Genomic DNA, 16,047 nt, shown 5'->3' with positions numbered 1-16,047 from the left:
TTGAGATGTCTACTAATGCTATACATGTGACAGCTTCTGGTTTAGTATTTAAGGCAAATTGCAATCATTTACCCTTTTACACCAGGCTGTAAATATACTTCAGGAGCATGCAGTGCTAGGCCACATAAAAGCAAAGAAACACAAGCACCATCATGTGCATTGTGCCTATCAATGGGAAATAGTCAGCAAGATGGAGAGTAGTGGAGTGCTTTCTGCATGCCATCCACTTTGTGTTGGATAGGGCACATTAATTATTTAACTGCAGGAGTTCAAGCTATTATTACAGTAAAACAGTGCCCTGCCTCTGGACACTTTCCTGATGCTTGTGTGTCAAACGCACACCTTGGCCTACTGTGCAAGCCAGGCCACAGTCAGGCCTACATGTTACAATAAAGTGGTTTCTAATAGGTCAACTCAAGGTGAAAAAACGGCTCTGTTGCAGGTTAATCATATAAGGCAGTCTGTCTGAAAACATTCAACTTACCAATAAAGAATCAATCTTTGCACTTTATGTTATATTCCTCTTTGTGTCTGTTCAGATTCAAGCTGAGAAGAAAACTGAATGTCTTTTATAATTGAGGAGGGGAGTCTGGAGGTGAGAGGGGGGTAGTGGTTTTTGAAGAATTTGCTTGCCTTGTCATTTGCAGTTCTCCCATCCTCACCTCCACTCCATCCCACCTAGATAGAGATTTCTCTGTTATTCACTCTTAAGGTTATGGTTTTAGATTGAGGGCAAAGTCTGGGGACGGCTGTTTGTTTTGAAGGAATCCAATGTCCGTACAGCTGTAGCAGGACTAGGATTGTTTGCAGAGTTAATGGTAGTTTGATGATGTCATTCTCAGTGACCTGAAGAGAAATTGACCCCTGTTGTGTGAGTGTTTCTAAATGCCACTCTGCACAATTATGCTTGGAGTGTCTCTGGGCTGGTGTATGTAGGGTTTGTTTTATCTGAAACAGACTCACAAAGAGACTGCACATGTGAACACACACAGAATACATACTTGCAGGTCGGTTTGCTGAAGCATACCTCCATATCTTGTGAAAACGTGTTTGTTGAATGTCAGCAGAATTTAGTTTCTTGTGTCAAGAATTAAATTATTTATTCATCAGGAGTGACTTGGACCATTTCACCTGAACATCTTTTAGATTATTCTAGGTATTGACTCTTATAGATGAATTAATTTATAGAAAAACAAGTGCGCATTTAGACATGCAGGCACACAAATAGAAAAACCTGATTTAGCACAAGTCGACAAAGAGGTATTAATGAGGGAATAAAATTGCATCCTTCAGTTGCTCTGCTTAGTCATGCTCATGAGTCTTTGAAGCAGATTATTTAAAACCTTTCCTACTGACTGATTGTGTTAACTTTCATTAGTTGAATCCTCTGCTGTTGATTTATTATGAGAGAAGAAAGCACAGCTGAAATATTATAAAGAGTTAAAGACAAAGGGAATAAAAGGGAGAAAGCAGAGAGAGCATATCTCCTGAGAGATGTATAATTCATGCTCACGACTGAGAGAGATTGTTTGGGTCTTTCTGAATAGTATTTCATACAACAGGATGATCACTGTGTGTTTGTTGAATCCTTGTCTCACTGTCTGTAGGGTTTAGATAGTCAAGTAGTTGGATTCAGTTCTTTAGGCTTGAGGCTGTCAGGGACTTATTCTCTATATCTTCACTTGAGGCAAAACAAGCTGACTGCATGCAACTGTGTGGACACTGTAGCCACAGTCACAGACATATATACATATATATATATATATATATATATATATATATATATATATATATATATATATATATATATATATGCATATGTATATATATATACATATATATATATATATATATATATATGTATATGTATATATATATACATATACATATACATATACATATACATATATACATATACATATATATATATATATATATATATATATATATATATATATATACAGGTCCTTCTCAAAATATTAGCATATTGTGATAAAGTTCATTATTTTCCATAATGTCATGATGAAAATTTAACATTCATATATTTTAGATTCATTGCACACTAACTGAAATATTTCAGGTCTTTTATTGTCTTAATACGGATGATTTTGGCATACAGTTCATGAAAACCCAAAATTCCTATCTCACAAAATTAGCATATCATTAAAAGGGTCTCTAAACGAGCTATGAACCTAATCATCTGAATCAACGAGTTAACTCTAAACACCTGCAAAAGATTCCTGAGGCCTTTAAAACTCTCAGCCTGGTTCATCACTCAAAACCCCAATCATGGGTAAGACTGCCGACCTGACTGCTGTCCAGAAGGCCACTATTGACACCCTCAAGCAAAAGGGTAAGACACAGAAAGAAATTTCTGAACGAATAGGCTGTTCCCAGAGTGCTGTATCAAGGCACCTCAGTGGGAAGTCTGTGGGAAGGAAAAAGTGTGGCAGAAAACGCTGCACAACAATAAGAGGTGACCGGACCCTGAGGAAGATTGTGGAGAAGGGCCGATTCCAGAACTTGGAGGGACCTGCGGAAGCAGTGGACTGAGTCTGGAGTAGAAACATCCAGAGCCACCGTGCACAGGCGTGTGCAGGAAATGGGCTACAGGTGCCGCATTCCCCAGACCTGGGCTACAGAGAAGCAGCACTGGACTGTTGCTCAGTGGTCCAAAGTACTTTTTTCGAATGAAAGCAAATTCTGCATGTCATACGGAAATCAAGGTGCCAGAGTCTGGAGGAAGACTGGGGAGAAGGAAATGCCAAAATGCCAGAAGTCCAGTGTCAAGTACCCACAGTAAGTGATGGTCTGGGGTGCCGTGTCAGCTGCTGGTGTTGGTCCACTGTGTTTTATCAAGGGCAGGGTCAATGCAGCTAGCTATCAGGAGATTTTGGAGCACTTCATGCTTCCATCTGCTGAAAAGCTTTATGGAGATGAAGATTTCATTTTTCAGCACGACCTGGCACCTGCTCACAGTGCCAAAACCACTGGTAAATGGTTTACTGACCATGGTATCACTGTGCTCAATTGGCCTGCCAACTCTCCTGACCTGAACCCCATAGAGAATCTGTGGGATATTGTGAAGAGAACGTTGAGAGACTCAAGACCCAACACTCTGGATGAGCTAAAGGCCGCTATCGAAGCATCCTGGGCCTCCATAAGACCTCAGCAGTGCCACAGGCTGATTGCCTCCATGCCACGCCGCATTGAAGCAGTCATTTCTGCAAAAGGATTCCCGACCAAGTATTGAGTGCATAACTGTACATGATTATTTGAAGGTTGACGTTTTTTGTATTAAAAACACTTTTATTTTATTGGTCGGATGAAATATGCTAATTTTGTGAGATAGGAATTTTGGGTTTTCATGAGCTGTATGCCAAAATCATCCGTATTAAGACAATAAAAGACCTGAAATATTTCAGTTAGTGTGCAATGAATCTAAAACATATGAATGTTAAATTTTCATCATGACATTATGGAAAATAATGAACTTTATCACAATATGCTAATATTTTGAGAAGGACCTGTATATATATATATATGTATATGTATATATATATATATATATATATATATATATATATATATATTGCAAGGCACCTGTTTGCTGTTTAATTCTGTGTATTGACACATTGTTAGTAAATTCAGCCTTAAAACTGAATGACCCATTAGCTTTTAAGGTGGTAATCAAATCCAGTAGCTTCTAATGTCAGGATGTTGTGATTTTAACATAAAAAAATCCAGTTTAAAGCTTCAAATAGAGCTGTTCTGATTAGCAGCCTTAACTTGCCTTAAGAAAAAATGAAACTATTACCAATAACTGTTTTACATCACAATGTTTCTTTCCTCTCATAAAGCCTTTTGATATATGAGGTTCTGTAATAATTTCCTTTCAGATCCCTTGCTACGTTAGTACTTTTCAATTTTTGATTAGTGTGATAAAGTTAAAGTGAGATTTACAGTTAAAGGTGAGATTTATCCTCTAATGTTTTTTATTTTTTAATATTTATACTTTCTTCCAGAAGTTTCAGAAGTGAGAAACAATGCTTTGTGGATAGTTTAAAGTTTTCCAAAAGACTTTTTCTAAAACTTTCTATTTGAGGGGGGATTTCTCTAAGTAGGCTTGGGTCTAAATAAGGTTAAACCACATTTTGGCACTGGTCAGAAATACAGTGGGGACCAGAGACTGACCTACATGTTGGAAAAACATCTGAACTTGCATCTAAATAAGTGTCAGATTATGCCTATGTTGTCTCTTTTCACCATGAAAACCTGCTACAAATGCAAAAAAAAAAAAAAAAGTTAGAAATGTCTCTGGAGTCATCCTTCTTTGTAAACTAATCCAACCAATTCTTTGTTTGCAGAATGGGTGTCACAGAAAAGCCAGCCAAACAACAAAGTCCTCTTTTACTCTGAAGAAGACAACCACCTAAGCGAGATGAAGCAGGTAGTTTTTGTTTTAACACATTCAGTCATTAGGATTTTTTTTTTGTTGCTATATTTACTGAGGTAAATGTTTTTAAAGCAGGTATTTTCTAGATGTTTTATGTTGAGAACAAACTGTGAGGCATAGCTGTACTCGTTGCTGCATCATGAATTATACAAAAAGAGGATTCCCGTGCGTGTGAAATGGCTTTGTTCACAGTTTGTGTCACATCAGTGCATGTTTAACTAGGCAAAACAAAAGCTACTCAATATTTTATTGCGCAGAGACTCACAGAGTGAGGAGACTTTGCTGCGCGGCTGTTCTGTCTCCTTCTGTCTTGTCTGTCTTGTCTTTCTGTCTGGTGTCCTGCCATCCTGGGTTTGCAAAAAAACACAGGCTCAGTAACTAGTACTCCAACCAAGAATCTTCATGTCAGGATGGTTTTTGCACAACAAAACCAACAAGCATAGACTCTGATCTGTTTTCTCGATTTATCCCTCTGAAAATAAAGGAAAAGAACTAAAACATAAAGTACATTCAAGAAAATAAATATATTTAACCACCACATTAAAAGAAAGATACTTTGACAGAAATAAAAAATGGAAAACTAATAAATAGCCAAGACATGATAAAAAATTGACTTATAAAATAATTGTTGAGCTTTATGGGAAATCATAAAATAGTTTTCAGTCCTGATTTGATACAACCAATGTCACAAGAAAATCAAGTAGTTCCAGACCTTAAGACCATAGAAACTAAACTCTTGAAGCTTGTTCTGGTCCTGGGAACACTGAATGAGCAGCTCTGTAATGACTTCGGGAGTCTAGATGGTTCATACTTGACAAGCAACTGAAATGTATTTTGGTCCAAGACCATTCAGTGCCTTATTAAAAAATAATACAAATTTAAAACAAATTTTAGAAACAGGGAGCCAAATAGGGAGCAGTGATTTAAGGAATTCCCACTTTTTCTATGTCCTGATTTCACTGGAAAGTCTATATTCTGGTAATGTTTTTTTCAGATAGTCGTAGGCTGGTGGACAAATGTGTGCCTAAAAGAACAGGTTCTAGCATTCTGTGCAGTTTTTACCCTTATTTAGTCTGATATCTGACCTTGCCTTCAAGAAACCAAAACAACATGTTTTTGGCATCAAGTTAAAGGAAATTTTCACTCTTCCACTGATAGATAGTATGGACACACTGACTCAGTGACTGTAAGGGACTGTGGTTATGTAGTTATTCATGACACAAGTATTAAGCATTGAGTTCTTAACATTGGTATAGTAAAAGACTTATAGTGGTCCATACTCTGATCTTTTTTTTGCTTTGATTTATACATTACACAAAGTTTCCAAGTCTGCCAAGTAAGACCTGAACCAATCAAGCACGAGTATGTTGTGATTGACAGTGTCAAGTCTGTCCTGTACCTGTGTTTTTTCTAGGTTAATTGTCCGTTTAGGTCCCACCAATGAGTGTAAAGTGTGTGTGGCAAATTGAAAGTTATTGAAATGGGTAACTTACGCACCATTTTTCTTAAAGAAACCATAAATATTACAGAAATAATACAGAGTAACAGAGAAATGTTATAGGACATTCTATCTTATATGTTTAGGTTTAAATCTAAGTGTTAGCAGATCACTTTGCAGTTTTTTTGCATAGGTTTTCATTTTTTGCTTCTTGCTATGATCCCATCATATTCAGTTTTCACATCTGCTTGTAGATCTTAGTGGGGGTTTTTTCTGCTGGGTCAACCACAGAGAAGATCTTAACTGTTCCCTACAATCCACTTAGTGCCCTTGTGCTAGGGTTTGTCTGATTAGGCGTTGGCTAATTAGGTCTGACTTGGCAGGCTTTTAAGTCACCCTCCATCTTCCATGAGGTCTGGGTAAAAGTTGACAGATGGATGAGACATTAAGCATCAAGATGAAGAAACAGGACTGATGGGAGTTCATGGCATGAGACCACCATCGAGTTGCTCTGCATTTTCCCACCATCATTTTTGTGGTTGTTAATTATTCAGGAGCTCATGTAAATGACTCTGGTGGTGGAACTTTAAAATATATAGTATAGTATAATACATAGTTTCAAATAACTTTGTCAAAAGGGAAGAAAAAAAAGCATTTCAACGAAGAGTGATTTAGACTTCAGTTATAGCATTCTGCAGTGCATCAAAGCAAATGCGACTCATTGCCAAGATCTTTACACTGGCTGAATCTTCCCACCCTTCTGATATGGTGAACACCATTAAGATAGACGTATCCAACAGAAATCACAAGATAAATAAGCAGCCACAGCACACACATGAATTGGTGTGGAGGAGAGGAAAGAAAAGCAGAGTTGTCAGGTTTTAATCGAGACATTTTAACTTTGTCATGAGAATATTCACAAGCTTTAAGGCACACTGTTGATGTTTAGCCTGAGGGTGTGACAGACAGGAATGGATGTTGTGCTAAGCAAAGTGTTTGATCTCCAGCATCACTGGAACGCAGGTATCAGAGAGAGGCTCATATCTCTAACAGCTGTTCAGACACCCTCGCAGGATTTGTTTTTAGATTCTGTTGCAAATGGGCAGAGAAAAATTTCCCTTTGAAGAACTCCTTCTTCCCCGTTAGATCTCTCTCAAAAGTCACATGCTGTACTGTCAGAGCGGGTCTTTGAAACAAGGTAAACACATTTAAGTCAACAGGCTAAACATTGCTCTCCAAAGAGGGGCATAAGTGTGTGTTAATAGGCATCACAACACAATTACATGACCTCTACATAATGGAAGTCAAATCAATGAATGGATCCTGCCCCCTACTGTCAATGATGGACATTACATCTATAATCAATTAGCATGCATTCAATGAGGAAAGACTGAACAATAAAAATATTTTCTTAATTTGGATCTTTGGGGTTCAGTTTCTGTTCAGGACCCAACAAGTCACCAATAGCAAAACACTTAACACAAGTCATTCATATAATGTGATTAGCCAATTCATATTTATTTGGCAAGTGTCTGCAATGATAAAAGCTCCTTACATGTCAATTTAACTTCCAGTTTGTATTTTTGCTCATTCTGTTTATCTATCTAATAGATAGAAGTCAGAAAAATCAGACTTGACCATTTGCTCCCTGTAAAATGCAGTGAACACAGCAACCTCTTCTGGACAAACAGTAAAACAAGCAGAAAATGAAATACATCTTGTTAAATCAAACGTAAGCTACACTAGAACAAAATTCACAGAAATATAGCAAAGAATTTGATTACAGTTATGCTACTGCTACCAATTTATTGTAAAGTTTAGCAATACGTTTATCGTTTGAAGTCATGGATTCTTCCAGACACCCACAGGAAATAAATTCCCAAATATCTTGAGGGGCATCCCAGCAGATAATTTAGGAGAAAACAAAAATCACATTATTGCCTGGGGAAGCATTAAAAAGTATTCCATGATCAATGCATCTGATTAGTTCACCTTGACGCCACACTAGTGAGCTAATCATGCCAAAGGGATCAATGGAGCACTCGTCATGGTGCCTTTTATTGCTTCTGTCTTTGGATAACTACAAAGTAAATGACTGGGTACTAAAATAAGTCATACTAGGATGTGTGCTAAACTTTGTATGTGCTGCATTGTTCACATGGGAATCTGCACTGCCAGTTCTTAATCAGTGAAATGTGAAAAACAAGTCCCTATTACACATACCTCTCTGACTCTCTTATCATCATATTCATCTGAGCTGATTATTTCATTTCCAGATCATTTTCCTCAGTCTATAAACTTCACAGCCCTTGTGGCAAATCCTTGTGGCATGATCCTTACTGCTGTCTCTGTTTGCCTCCTTCTTTCACTGAGCTCTACAAGACCAGCAGATGTTGTGCATTGTTCCTTTCAAAGAGAACCTAATTGCTAAACAAAAGGTGCTGGCGTGTCCTGTCAAGTATGCTTGTAAATGCTTTACAGCCGCAACTCTATTGCTACTTAAGTGGCTAATTATAAAAGGAGAACAAAAGTCTCTAATTAGGGTTGGAGAGTGGAGAAGGAGGAGGAGACTTTGCCCCTACACCCTTCTTTTACACAGAGCTCTGATACTATCAGCTGAATATAAATTAAAGTTCCCTGGCACTTCTATTTCTCACTGTTGAACTGAAATCAGAGATGTGTAGATGTTTCCTGCACCCAACAATTATATTTCTCATTTAGTATTTGATATTAGCTCTAACTTACTAATTTGTCTTATAGAATATCAAAATAAATCTTAATTCTGACGTTAATTTGAAACATATGTGCTCACAGTGTATAATGGGCGTCTGATCCTAAGGGCACATATTACATTTTACTTTCCATTAATTATTATGAGTTTTGCATGAATGTATAGGTAGCATTGTACTATTGTACTGAGGAGATGGATCATTATGACAATGGATTTCTGGATTTTGCATGTTTTCTCTGTGACATTACTCACACCCCTATTGGGTTGGATAAATACAATATTTATATATAAACCACAGTAAAAATAAAAATAAAATAAACAAAAAGTAAATAAAACACAATAGAACACTAGGATTATATATATATATATGTATATATATATTTATTTCTCATTGTCCATTAAGCAGAGTCATGTAACTGTATCACCTCCTCATTGGATGATTTGAATTCTTTCTTCAAAGATTTTATTATACTTGACAAGCTACAAATGCCTCCTCCAATGTGTGCCTGTGCAGATTCCTTGTTCTGCCTCTGCATTTATAAAAATGTCCCTTGGCCTGCTGACATGTTTAAGTTTCTTTATGCATTGGAGTGGCTGGGTGAGCCTGTCTGTGAGAAAACAGAGAGCCTTGACACTCTGTCTTGACAAAGTTGGGTAATTAACGACAGCGCCTATTAAAGGGAGAATATTCAGCCAGTGATAAATGGCTTTAATAACAGGACCATGTTCTTGCTAACAGAGACAGATCCTGCCGCCACCGTCAGCCTGCCCACTAGATAAAACTACCCAGACTCCCATCTCAGCTCCCTCTTCATCTTGCCTTTTCCCATCGGCAGTCTCGCATCTGCTCTGTTCCCTCTTTTTCTCTCTAACTTTTGAATTCTTTTCTCTCAGAGCTTCCATCTTTCTTGCAGACTGTTTTGTCTCCTGCAAATGTTGTTTACCATTTCAGGGACAAGTCTCGTCAGACGTGTTAACAGATTCAAACTGTGAAATGTCCTCCTAGAACAAACAAGTCCAACCTTTCCAGCCTACCTGCATGCATGGCGCTGTGTTCGTGTTTCTGCATGTTTGTCTTATAAAACATAGTTAGCCTTTTTGTGTAAGGGCCATGCAAATTGGACAGTTAAGAAGCGTTTGGACCGATTTATGTTCCAGTGCAGCGCTTTAACAGGCCTACGCTACTGCTTTATGTGCCCTGGTGGGGTTTGGGGCAGGGCCTGACCACAGGGGTCATATTCATCACAGCCTCGTATTGTGAGATGGGTCCAGATGTCGTCCTCATTAGAACAGCACTGAGAAATTTAAAAGACAGAATGAGAATGAGTTAAACAGCCTCTTTTCCAAACAAAGACATGATGATTTTATGGTGTATCAGAAGGAGTGTTTAGTATGTGCAAAAGTGAATATTGTTCATTATTTAAGATAAACTTAAGATTATCAATGCTGATAAACTATGTTTCAAATGTACAAGTCAGTGAAAATGCTGCTCATTAACCTCTTTAGTCTGGCACTGTACTGAATTTTGTTTGGAGATTGATTTTCCTGAAGACCCAGATTCTGTGAAAAAGACTGAGCGCATTTTGTTTACATAAGCTTCTTCAGTGCAGAAAAACATGCTACTGGAGAAATAATAATCTGTATATTTTCCCAATGAACTGAAAAATGTCTCTTTGCAGTTACAGTATCTATATGTCTTCTTAACGAATAACTTATATTGGTGCAAAAATTGTATAATATAGCACACTATCAACATTTAATGCATGACAGTAATAAGCTGCACTTTGTTTTCTTGTCGTCCAGCAATCTAATAACCAAATCTCTTCGCATGTGTCTTTTATTCAGATTTGCTCTGTCAAACACTGCTTAGAATTTTAATGGCAATAGCTAAAGTCTGACACATTCAGGTTCGGGTCCTGTTCAGAGGACATGAGCACAGGCCCACTTCACATGTGGAGGAGCATCTCCCCATAGAGGTTGTAGCATTTTGCACTCTCCTGCAAGACCACAAGCAGTGAGTCAATTAAATTCACATGAGAATCTAATTAGGAACCCCCACTGAGAAGCGGACTCGGAGGTAGCATTCATTGGGGAGCAACGCTGCCAAGACCCTGACACCCAGAGAACACTCTCTGCAAATGAATCGAGAATGACCAAGGAGTAGCTCTGTGACTGACTTGGACCTCTGCTTCCTTGAAGGCAAGAATATTCAGAGCTGATTGCTCTCATTAAACTTGTTACAGTGGTATGATTAGAATAGTTAGTGTGTGGTTACTTTGCACACTTGACAAATTTGAATTGAATGTTTAATATTTATAAAGTTCATGCGACCTCCTAATGGGCGTTTTAGTTTTGTGTTGTACATTCTGACAAATAGAAAACTACACACCATACCCATTTTTGGTATGTATGGAAAGCTGAACATTTTAAACATGATTAAAACAGGGGTCAATTCGCTAATTTATTCTGAATTCAAGAAGAAAAAGAGACATGACTGGATCTAGTGTTATAATTAGGGGGGATAATAACACTGAGTGAATTATTGCACTCTTGTTATTTGAGTCTGTCCTCTGCTGCTCATCAGATGAGATATCCATGTGACCATAATTCTTATTCTGGCAGCAGCACATTGACTGATATTGTTTAAATTACACCTCCTTGGGCAAAGCATTTGGAAATGCTTTGCAGATGGGAATTCATCACAAAATGTCAAGAAGAAAATGAAGGGCATCAGAGCTTGATTGCTACGGCATAAAAAGTATTATTTTCTCGAAGGAAGTGAATGATGTTATTAGAAAGAGTCATCATGCACGAAAGACACTTAAAAAACTCAATGTCTTATGTGTGTAAGATAGCATAAAGTGGGGTTATGGTGGCTGTTATTCCACTGACAAACAGAAAATGATGTCTAATGATTAAATGAAAACTGACTTCCATTAAGTGTTTAAAGTAAATGTAATATAATGTAAAAGGTTTTCAGATCCTGCAAGTAGTTTTTTTTTTGATGATCTAGTTTTAGTGGCAATTTCAGCCCAAAACAGATTCAGATTCATGCTTCGTTGTCCTCAAAGGGAGATTTACCTACAAAGGCTGTTCCAACATTTACAAAAACATACAGTACAGTTAAAGTGGTGGACATGACAAGTGCTTTAACAAAACATTGATAGAGTTTTAGTTGCTATGATGAATTCCCAGACATTGTTTTTAACATCTGCTGAGGGTATTGAGAGCTGTGATGGCAGAGGAGACAAAGACTTTACCAAGGGGAGATGTTTTAAAGGATAACTGCCTGTCTCTATGACCAGAGGGGAGGATTGTGAAATATGAATGTAGAGGATGATGACGGTCGTGACTGAGCAACAAGGCTATGTAGGTGATGGCAGTGTTAACGAGGACTGGCAGACTGGGATGAGGAAGACAAATAATTTTGGAACATATATGAGTAATTTTCAATATTTTGTTTTTATTGTTGAGAGGAAGCAACATGAAATAACAGGAAGCAAAACAGAGCAGCATGGGGGAGCATCAACACCCCACTTTGTCCAAACACTTGTGTCATCAGAATAATTAACTTTACATTCGTGAGTCATGCAGGCACTGTGAAGGTCTCACTTTTCTCCACATAATCAGTTAGTGGTTTACTCGTGAGGTGGAAGCCATATGACACTCCCCTCAAACTCTATCAGTGTATCTACAGCTGGGTTTCTCATCTCATTTGGTCCAATTAACTCATCTCAAACTAATGCTACACACTAGGTGATGGAAGGGAAGTTAAAATACTGACAAACACTCAGAGGGCAGCTGCAATCATTTGGTTCTGACACACAAACAAAATTGAGAGGAAGCGAATGTTCACACGTAAACATCGGAAGGAACGATTGGAGAGGTTATTGATTTGACGTGATCTGTGGATATCAGGAGAGTTTTTGTAAGAGAATACATAAAAAGTAAAAACCCATTTAAAAGAAAGTTTTGGGTTGTTCCTTCCTGTAAATCCATCTAATTTAAAAGTTCATCTGTTCGCCATAGATATGGGGTCCAATAAGACTCTTGAATACAAATTCTACAAGGTGAAATATGTCAATTGTGTACATTATGGTGATCCCACCCATGTATATAGTACACATTGAACACAATGATTTATCACTTTTATAGGTACTTTAAGTACCTAATTTAACATTAAGTTAATGTGCAATGTTTTTAAACTTTACAACTGGGACAATTGATATGATTTCATTGTTTAATATGACAGTTGCACAATGACCATGAGTTTTTTATCTTCTTATTTTACCTCACATATTTACATTGTACTGTTGTGTTTTTTTTTTTTTGTCGTGTAAAGACACAACTATGATTACTTATTAATCTCTCTTGTTCCTTTTATTTTCAATCAGATTGTGTGCATAATTAATAGTGCTGTCTCCAAAGTGGAATGGGATATACCTTTGAGAGGTCATTTGTCACCCAGTCCTAGTAAGTTAACAGTATCAGTGTCAATTTACCCTTGTATGTTCTATAAACAGCTACAACGGATGTCGAAATAGACAGGTTTTTTATGTTTCCTATGTAAAAAATAAGAACAATGACAAATGTAATAAACTGGAACACACTAAACTTGACATTATAGTGCTTGTTGAAACAACAACATATGATATTTTTGTTGTTGCCCATGGTTGTTGGAAAAAATTGATAATAATGATAAAGTCACAAAACTAATGGGTGTGGTGACAGTCACATATTTCTAATTGGGAACTGCGACTCTGTTTTTGCTATTTTTATGATCATTGAGGACAACCATACAGTACATCAGAATAGATCATACTATACAAACAAATTATTTTTGTGCCATTAAGAATACCTCTAACATTGGAAGAAAATGGGATTTTTGGGTGTATTTACTTGCGCACTTCACACAGCTTTGTTCTGAACACTTTGAAGCATTTGAAAAGACAGTTAGTACAGCCTAATTGCCATTTTTCCTGCATCACAAAAGGGGTTGTGAAATACAAGCCCTCCTGTATGAAAGGAAATAGTCCCTCTGTCCCCACTCTGCATGTTGACAATTATTCCAATATCAGGTATTTTATCCTAATCACTTCCAAAAACAGAAGAGATTCATGTAATGTTGCTCCAATTCCAGCTGCTTGACACACTGCTCCAAGTCCTATCGCTCTCATTCTTCCGTCTCGCCTTTGCTGTGACAGCTTTGGCCTTTAAGCTTAGCACTGTTATCACACGAGCTTCACATTTTAACAAGCATGTCATCACCATCTTCTTGCTGAGTGCTCTGTCGCAATGACTGACAGCTGTTTAAACACATCCTGCTGCAGATATGAGCCTCACTTCCAATAATGCAACACAAAAGAATGTCAGCAGCACCATTTAACTTTATTAGTTTTAAAGCCAGTGGCTACAGTTTTTTATGGCCTACTTTCTTGAACCCCTTACAGTGAGATACTGCTGTCTAAACTGTATTATATGTTATAAACTTCCACAAGTACGCTGCAGCAGCTATATGGGAATATAAAGAACACATTCACTTTTTATGGCACACAATTCAATGTAAAATCTTGTGTTGATAGTGTTCTATAGGCTGCTGTGTGCTTCTACAGATGGGTAACAACAGTGTTAGTGAAATATCCATCTGTCTCTTACACAATCGGCTTCTTGTGCTCACCTTTGAATAGCAATATTTTGTACATATGCCTCTATTGTAGAGCTACCCTACATAATAACTGAACTGTAACCCCACATTTCTGGCCTAAAAGATATGATTCCACATCTTTTGGTTTCTAATGCTGTTTACAACCATAATGTATCTGAATTCATCTCATTAGCAAGCTTTGCTTTCCCACTGACCCTGTAGATCTCTGTAGTTGTAAAAAATAGTGGCAAAACTGAATTTTAAAATATCATCCCTTTAAACAATCATTACAAAATACAACAAAGCGGACTTTATCCAATTTCACCGGCGTATTAAACATTTTGCAGTGACTGGATCTCAGTTTCCGAAAGTGCCCAAAATGAATTACATTATGGATTATCATGTAATTATGGATCTTTCCAAAGACTGATAGGGCCGGAAAATTGAGTTCTGAATATTTCATAATGCACCGCACCATCTTTGTAGAGGAAATTATTTAATGATAGCATGCTCATTTGCAGAATGGATAAAGGTTCATTGCTAGTCACCAGAGTGCTGTAATTGGAAAGCTGCCATGATTCAAAGGAATTGTTCAAAGAAGAGCATGTCTGCTCAATAACAGCGAAATCAGTGCACCGATCATACCGTCACACACCCAAAAATGGTTGAAATGATGACCAAACCTATTGTCCTGTTGCTTTGTTCTTGTTCTGTTAATTGTACCATACATTTTATAAATGTGACTTGCAAAACAAATGTGATCAATGTTTGTTTGTTTTTTCTGCAGATGAGACCAGGCACCTTTCCATCATCAGCCACTGCAAGCTTCTACATGAAGTCCAATGATTTTAACTTAAAACACTAAATGAAAGCATTCATTTGGAGGAAGCAGGAAAACTAAAGAATCTGCAGACTAATTTAGCACACAATATGACCTACTATGATCTGTATTACAAATCCTAAAGAATAATAAATTATGCTCTCCCTTGACCGTTTTGACTGAAGTCTAGAAGAAGGATTTTTATCCCATCTAGAAAACATGAGCAAACGGCAGTTTTGAAAAATATCCTCTTTCAAGACAAATCCAAATGTCAGAGAGACAGATATTTTACACACAGAGAGTGATGCCTTCTGGGCGTCAAGCTGAAAAGCTTCGGAGTAACATTTTTTCCCAGTTGGAGCAAACTGCAATTACCCATCATCAAGTATAAAAAGCAAAATGATTGCACTCCTTTAGCCTGGAGAGGAACTTGGTCACTGTTTGCAAAATCCCACAAAGAAGGCTCAAGAAAAGTGTTACTGAGATCAGATATACTGAATTTATGTCACTATGATTAGTCAGATAATAAAGTCATCTGACAACCTATTTAACTACTACTGTTTCCATAGCTCCAAACCATAATGTAAATGAGTAGTTCCATATTCAGAGGTGTAATTGTTTATTAAATATGGTGCATCTTACAGATGTGAACGTTTTATCTTTATGCATTTGTAGACCGAACATATTTAAATTGCAACATAAACAAAATTAAACATTTGATGCTATTAGATTTATGTTTATCCATTTTTGACACATGTAAACATCAGCTTCGAACAGAAGAATATGTACAACACAGTGGTACATACTACAGAAGTACTTTCATACATACCAGTATACATTGAAGGGAAAATTAAATCCCTGCGCAAGTAAATTCAGACATTTTTAGTTCTGTTATAATGCATTTGCTATGAATAAAAATCTATAACTGTTTTGATTTGGTCTATGAAGAATACAATTT

At 37.2% G+C, this 16,047-nt stretch overlaps 1 long non-coding RNA gene across 2 annotated transcripts in view; it reads left to right on the top strand.

Moving 5' to 3' along the window:
- The window catches only part of LOC124866980, a 39,481-nt gene extending 23,664 nt beyond the window's left edge, over positions 1–15,817 (top strand). For both annotated transcript variants that reach the window (XR_007037960.1, XR_007037959.1), the window contains exons 4-5: positions 4,368–4,450; positions 15,057–15,817. This is a non-coding gene — a long non-coding RNA (uncharacterized LOC124866980). The remainder of the gene's footprint in view (positions 1–4,367; positions 4,451–15,056) is intronic.
- The last annotated feature ends 230 nt before the right edge of the window (positions 15,818–16,047 follow it).

The sequence above is a fragment of the Girardinichthys multiradiatus genome, chromosome 4 (genome assembly GCF_021462225.1).
Source record: "Girardinichthys multiradiatus isolate DD_20200921_A chromosome 4, DD_fGirMul_XY1, whole genome shotgun sequence".
In the NCBI taxonomy this organism is placed as follows: Eukaryota; Metazoa; Chordata; class Actinopteri; order Cyprinodontiformes; family Goodeidae; genus Girardinichthys; species Girardinichthys multiradiatus.
The sequence above is the reverse complement of the archived record's forward strand: the minus strand, read 5'-3'. Positions and strand labels throughout refer to the sequence as shown.